Here is a 7,568-nt window from a genome sequence, read left to right on the forward strand (position 1 = left end):
TTTTCTTGCCTTGGAGGTTGTTGAAGTTGTTAGGATTGGGCTTTGGTTACAAACTCTTTTTCCCTCAAATAAAAACTTCACCATGCTTGAGATTGTAATCTCTACAATAAGATGCATCATGATCCGTCCCACCACAACGATTACATGAGAAATCAATGATTTGTGAAGGTTTTGAACACAAACAAACACTTGAGTTCAACTTGGAAATACTTTCATTCAATAGCTCAACTTTCTGCTTAAGTTGGCCAACTTTCTCCAACTCATAAAGATCCCCTTCTTTAGCCTCCCCAAGAATAGCTAGTAGCCACTTCTTAAATTGTAACTTCAACTTGGGTTTGAGGAATCTTAATCAATTAGCCATCGACACCCGCATCTAGATTGGTCCTTGACATTGGCTCCAAGCCATCATAAAAGAATCTCATTAGCAAATTACGGTTGAATTCATGATGAGGACATGCTCTAATGAAATCCTTAAACCTTTCCCATGCTTCCCTAAGAGTTTCATCCGGTTCTTGCTCAAAGGAAGCTATCTTCCTCCTCATTTTTTCGATTTCCTCATCGAAAATGAACCTCTTGAGAAAGGCCTTCACAACTTCCTTCCATGTAGTGAGAGAGTTGGGCTTCAAAAGCTTGAGCCATTTCTTTTCTCTTCCAGTGAGAGATTGCCGAAAGAGATGCATACGAATGTAATCTTAGCTCACTTCATTTGTTTGCATCATTGCACACAACTTAAGGAATCGGTCCAAATGCTCAATGGGGTCTTCACTTACACATCCGGAAAATTGCTCAATTTGCACCATCCTAGCATATTGTGGATGGATTGTTAAATTAGTCTCGGTGGCTGGAAGAAGTATACCACATGTGAGCTTATAGATTTCCGGAATTCCAAACTCCCTAAAAAGAAGGTCATCCTCTTGTCTTGCCATATCTCTTTGAACACAACAAATCTAAGAAAACGATTAGCAATGATAAGTAGAATTAAACAAGCAAAACAAAAAGGAAAGCAAGTAAAAATACTCTAGCAATAGCAAAAATAAATGTTAAACAAGTCGCTTCCCCGGCAACGGCGCCAAAATTTTATCGAGGGTGAAGTAGGTCGTTGGTCTACTACCCTGATCAAATTAATCATTTATATTCCTAAACTACCCTAATACAAGTATAGGGACATGTAAAGGGTCAAACCACTAAGGAAGCTCACTCATTCAACATGAATTTTAACTAATGCAAGAGTAAAAAGGGGAATTTTTTTTGTTGGTTTATGTATAAAGAGCACTAAAACTACAAATAAGCAAAGAAAATGATGATTAAAATAAAGAGAGAAAGACACTAGGGATACAGGGGTATCAAACATGATTAGAAAGAGGGGAACAATAATGGTTATCATGAAGAAAATGCCAAAGAACACAAGATTCTACCTAAACAATTTTTTTCATGCAATAGTCTAGGCAAATTAATGAAAAAGGTCAATATACTAATAAGGATCATTCTCATGCATCCAATAAGTTACAATCAAATCAAGAGAATAAAGAAGCACAATCTATAAAACTCCACTTTAATAACTCATTCTCATGCAATCATTAAAAAATAGATGAACTTAATCTAGTTCAAATCACTTTCATGCATTTAAACTAGAAAACATCAAATAAAGTGCCACAATAATCTCAAGCAATCAAAAATTATGTCTTTCATCAATTTATGGCATCAATCTAACCATCATCTTTCATCCAATATCAACACATATTTTACACCCTCTTCCCCTAGCTAAGAAATTAGCCTAGCAAAGGGAAATTAAGCTTAATAACAATACTAAAAATGAATTCAAGAAGCACAAAACTAAGCATGATTTAGAACAATGAAAACAATACCAACTAGTTCAACTAAATAGATGAATGAAAAAAATCAACAATAAAGCAAATAAATAAAACTAAAAGAAGGGATTAGAGGTTAGAAAAGATGAACTTGATTAAAGATGAGTATTTGGAAGAATTGCTTGATTGAAATGAACTTGACCAAAAGTTGAATACGATTGAGAAACTTAAGCAATAATCTACTTTCTCTTTCTAAAATTATCTAATCTAACCCTAAGAGAGAGAAGCTCTCCTAAAACTGGAGAAAAAGATCTAGTGGTATCCTGAAGTCCCGTAAAAAAACTAGCCTCGAATATAAATGGATACGCGCAAAAACGCTGAATAGGGCACGTTGTGCGCCCGCGCAAGGTAGTTGTGCGTCCGCACACACTAGCTGTGCGCCCGAGCAAGGGAGTGTGCGCCCGCGCCTTCCTGGTATGGGGCTCGCTGGCTGAATTATGCGCCCACGCACATGTCGCACACAACCCGTGGAAATCTCTAAACCTCGATTCTGAAATTTACATCCTTCTGCGCGGGTTCTGACAGGGCTGCGCGTCCGCGCACTACGGTCACGCTCTCGTGCACATTTTGCTCTCCCTCGCTTCTTGTTTCTTTGATTCTACTCTCGTGCTTACTTGTCCTCTTCTTTGCAATCTAAGACTTCAAATACCAAAGCACAAGTACCAAAGGAAGAAATAAGTTATAGGCAACGGTGAAAACACGCAACAAAGGGAAGTAATTAAGCATGTACGCGATTTCATCCAAAACACATCGAGACATGTATGAACGCATTATTTGAACAAAAAGACTTAAAACACCTCAAGACAGGCTAAAACAAAGCATAAAAACTACCCTAAGAGTGACATAAATGTCACTCATCACTTACTTTTTATTTTATGTGCATATGTGTATATGCAAAAAATTTATGATTAATTTTGTGCAAAAATTTCTGTCATTTTTATTATTAATAGAGGGTGTAGAAACCAATTTGTGTCTCTAAAAAACTAAACCCAGTGATGAATACCTTTCATATCATTTTATTATCAAACAAGGTGAAAGTGTGAAAAATCTAGTGATGAGGTTGTTTTTATTAAAGTATATCTTCTTTCTATTTTTGAAAATATTTCTTTTCTTACCCTATTTATGAAAAACGTGCATTCAAATTTATTTTGGTCCATGATATGGGTTTAATAATAGTTTAGTTGGATGGGGCTTGAAAAGACCTTTCCAATGATATATTATAAGACCAATTCCGATGAATAATGAGGAAGTTATAGACAAAATACTAAATTGGGCCCGGTTTGGTTCTTACATACGGCCCAATGATCTAGAGTAGGGACTATTATTAATTATCATTCCTAAAGCTTTTAGGATTGAATATAGTCATCTAGAATACTCTAGAAGGTTCTTTTGAATCCTAATGGAGTTAGGATTTATAATTATGTTTCAAAGAGTTTGAAATTGAATAAAACTACTCCTTTTAAGAATCCTTGTTCTTTACGAAAAGGAATATATTCAGATATTATTTTCGTGCCTCATTATCTTTATCCAAATTCTATATGGTTAGATAGATTTTGAAATTATCTTTCCAATGATATATTATAATATTAATTCCGAGCTATAACGAAAAAGATATGAATGAGATATGAAACTCTATCCAAAACTGACACCCTTCTACTATTTCGGCCATATCGTTTTATCTACAAAATATTTTTTCTGATTCCAATTGTGTTTGCAAGTAGACTTCAATATCTTTCCAGAGACATATTATATGCCTGTTTGAATTTATGGATCAAAAGATATGATAATAACAAAATCCGCAAAAAATTTCTTCCAAAATTCTCTAGTTCTACTTTTTCTCTCTCTCTCTCTCTAAGCTAAAGCTTATTCTCTCTCTCCCTCCATCTAAACCAACGTTTTCATAAAAAAAAAATCCGCATTCACAAGATGTAGACACACCTGGCCAAATTCGAAGTTGCCTTCGCCCTAGACGTGAAAGGTTTGGTATTTCTGAGGGTTTGGTCCCAAATCTCTCTTCCAATTATTTAATTTAATTTTTTGATTTTATTATTTTCCTTGAAGTTACTAACGTGTGTATTATTTTATAAGAAAAAAGTACAAGGCATCCAAGTAAGTACATTAATTGTTTAATTGATATTATTGTATAGAAATCATGTTTAGGTTGTTATTTTGATTCATAGTATCATGTTAGGATACTTTTCTTAGTATCTTGTTTAGGGTAACAACTAAAAATTCCTAATATCAAGTATGGTTGTTATGATGCTTCCTATTTTCTTTCCTAATAGCGTTTTAGTATCATGTTAGGGCTAAATCTTTGATCTTTGATGTTTAGTGACATGCTAGTGTTTGTTATTAATCTTGTCAGTATCATGCCTAGGATCTTGCTATTGATATTATGCTTTAACATGATTATTTTAATTATGATTATCATGATTATTATTTTAATAATTGTTATAATTATTTTTATAATTATTATTATGATTATTATGTTGCTTGATTATATTTATTGTTATTGCTTGATCACACCTTTTATACATGTTTAAAGGGAATTTGTACTTGTAATCACGCTTAATATGATAATTAATAATCTTTAGGGTTAATATGATTATAATTCAAGTGATCTCCAATAATAGATTTATTTGTGCATTTAATATTCAACCAACATTGATTAAACAGGTTTAGGGTTAACATATTGATTGCATGTTAGTAAGAAAGGGCACATGAATACGAGAAGAATAAAGTAGAGGCCTATTATTAGGGCGAGTTCTTTCTCTTTTAGATTGGATTCGTACTCTCTTCCCCGAACACCAGTTATGGTTCCAGACCTCTTGGAGTTAATTATCTCTTGGATCGTTAAGGGGTGTAACCTTCACCCTGTGAACGGTTTATAAGTTCCTAAAACTTGTTGGCGACTCTTTTGCTGTATCTTCCTTCCCTTTGGACGCCACCATGCTTAAGTGTATGATCATAGTGGGGTTCAAGTTTGGGGTAATGCTTGAAATATTCATTACAGTTTTTTGGTGACTCTAGTGGGGATGATTTCTATTTCAATCCCTAAATTTATATTGGCAATTATTTAGAATAAGTAGATGAGACTCGAAAAGTTCTAAGTATTTCATGTGCATAATTTTGATTAACATTATTGTCATATGCATAAAAAAGGTTTTCATTGGAAAGACCATCCATATTGAGTAAAAAACATAGGATTTTTACACGTAGGAAATTTGAGGAATATCTTTCATAACTCTAATCGAAATAATACTACGAAAACTGCAAAATTCTAAAAACACGGACAACTGCTGAGGCATGTAGGAACTGGCGTCTAGAAAACAGAGCATGTCGCCGAAGATATGGCTCTTTCGTGCAATGACAATTTTGTCACCTGGCCAAAGGGATCATATCCTGGCAATAGTCTCTGTTGGTTGGCGCTGCGTTCTTCCAATACCGAGCAAGAAATTTGTCTTCTAGTTTTGACCAGTTCTAGCACTGTTGGCTCGATTCTACTTCCTAATTGAGTTTTTCTCACTTTTTTGAAACCCATATGTGTTCTACATATGGAAATAACCCTCTGGGAATTCATGATCCATCTACCTGATTTAACGTTCTAAGAAACAAAGGGTACATCCGAAAATGTTGAATTCACCAAACCATGGAAGCGAGTTTAACTCGTGGGGTCCAATCCACACGCGCCAATCCTTCCAAAGGTAAGGCTTCCGCGCAGTGTATCCGGAATTATAACCATGGAGCCTCTTTGATTAACCCATATCTCGAACTTTAGCAAAATAGAGCCATGGTTAGGTTGGAAACTCATTGCATCATTTTGGGCCTACTTGACTACTTGTGCATTATTTGCCGTGCATACTCTATGTGTTTTTCCTTAACCGTTTTTTTGACTTGTGATTAAGTATAAATAAACTAATTAAGGACTAAAGGACTTTGCTTAATTAATTGATTAATTAATTTGATCTAATAAATATACCTAAAATCGAGTCATAGTTCCTTTAAGTCAACCCGGATTTTTATTCCCGTATACTGCACAAGTGTCAGCTTGTTCTGGTCATAACCGGAGTTCTAAGAAGAACTACGAGTTGTACAGCCTATGGATCTTTAGCCCCTAGTTTTATCTTTAATTTGGAGTTGGTTTAATCCCAATCAGAGTCACAGATCAAATTTTATGACTAAAATACCACATCTTGTCCAGTTTAATGAATATACATGAAGTCTTAACTTAGTCTTTGCTTGAGTCTAGTCACATAGTCTAGCCACATGGTCATGACACAAGTCTTAACATGTCACCTAAACTACCTATTCTTAGCACACACTTTGTACATACTCTTTTCACACCATGACCTTGTCTTCAGTTCATACATGAGTCGGTTTTTTCCGTCATTTGAGTTGGGGGTACATTCTATTCCAATTTTTTTTTTCATATCTCTCCATCTACATGATCTTTCCATTCTCTAAATGCTTTCTTCGTATCACAAACTTCATTCTTCCTACCTTCTTCCATCCATGCATATTGAATCGAGTTTGAGTCATGTGATTGATAAAAAAAAAATGAGGGTAATGATGAAACAAATACATAAGGCAAGCTTCTCACCAAGATTTCATGCTTTCTTCTTCTTTTTTCAAACTCTTCCCCAATAAGTCTAGCAATCGGCACCTTTTATTTTCCTTAGATTTTTATATTGTAATTTTCTTTTCTCCCTTTAATAAAATGAACATTTGTTTCCATGCATATGATCATTGCATTGCCACAAAAAAAAAAAAAAAAAAAAAAAAAAAAAAAAAAAAAATCGTGCCGAACTAAGCATAAGGTATGCCTATGATTAGAGGCACCCCTTGTAGCCTATCATATCATCTTCACCCTTTCAAATATATAATCCTTTCTTTATAAACCACTTTGAGCCTCATCTAACGATTGACTTTTCTTTCTTCAACCCACATCTACCCAAACTTGGGATGGGACAGTGTGCAACTTATGCAATTTTAAAAAGCTTGAGTGATTTCAAAAGATCAAAATAAATAAAAAATGCAATAAAAATAAATAAAAGTGTAACAAAGGGCAAGTGTTCTAATGACTTTGATATGAAAATGTCTTTGACATGAACATGGCTCAGATTGCGTTTCTTATCGAGTGCTCGGTACCGTGCCCGAGAAACATGAATACCAAGTGAGTGATAGACCGCATGATCGGGATTTCCCACTGTAGGGAATATTTCAAGCATTACCCCAAACTTGAACCCCACTGTGATCATACACTTAAGCATGGTGGCGTCCAAAGGGAAGGAAGCTAGAGCAAAAGAGTCGCCAACAAGTTTTAGGAACTTGTAAACCGTTCACAGGGTGAAGGTTACACCCCTTAACGATCCAAGAGATCGTTAACTCTAAAAGGTATGGAACCATGATTGGAAGTTTAGGGATGAAGGTACAAGTCCAATATAAAAGAGATTGAACCTGTCCTAATAATAGGCCTCTACTTTATTCTTCTCGTATTCATGTGCGCTTTCGGATTAACATGCAATCAATAGGTTTACCCTAAACCTGTTTATCTATGTTGGTTGAATATTAATGCACAAACAAAACTATTATTGGCGATTACTAGAATTATAATCATATTAACCTTAAACAAGATTATTAATTATCTTATTAAACGTGATTACAAGTACAAATTCTCTTTAAACATGCATTAAAGGTTTG

General features: G+C 34.7%; 1 non-coding gene across 1 annotated transcript; it reads left to right on the forward strand.

Annotated features, from left to right (window-relative positions):
- Positions 1–438: 438 nt before the first annotated feature.
- On the forward strand, positions 439–545 carry LOC145641281 (small nucleolar RNA R71). Its single transcript, XR_014115332.1, has one exon. It is a non-coding gene; the product is annotated as a small nucleolar RNA R71 (small nucleolar RNA).
- The last annotated feature ends 7,023 nt before the right edge of the window (positions 546–7,568 follow it).

The sequence above is a fragment of the Chenopodium album genome, chromosome 7, assembly GCF_948465745.1.
Source record: "Chenopodium album chromosome 7, dcCheAlbu1.1, whole genome shotgun sequence".
NCBI classification, from domain to species: Eukaryota; Viridiplantae; Streptophyta; class Magnoliopsida; order Caryophyllales; family Amaranthaceae; genus Chenopodium; species Chenopodium album.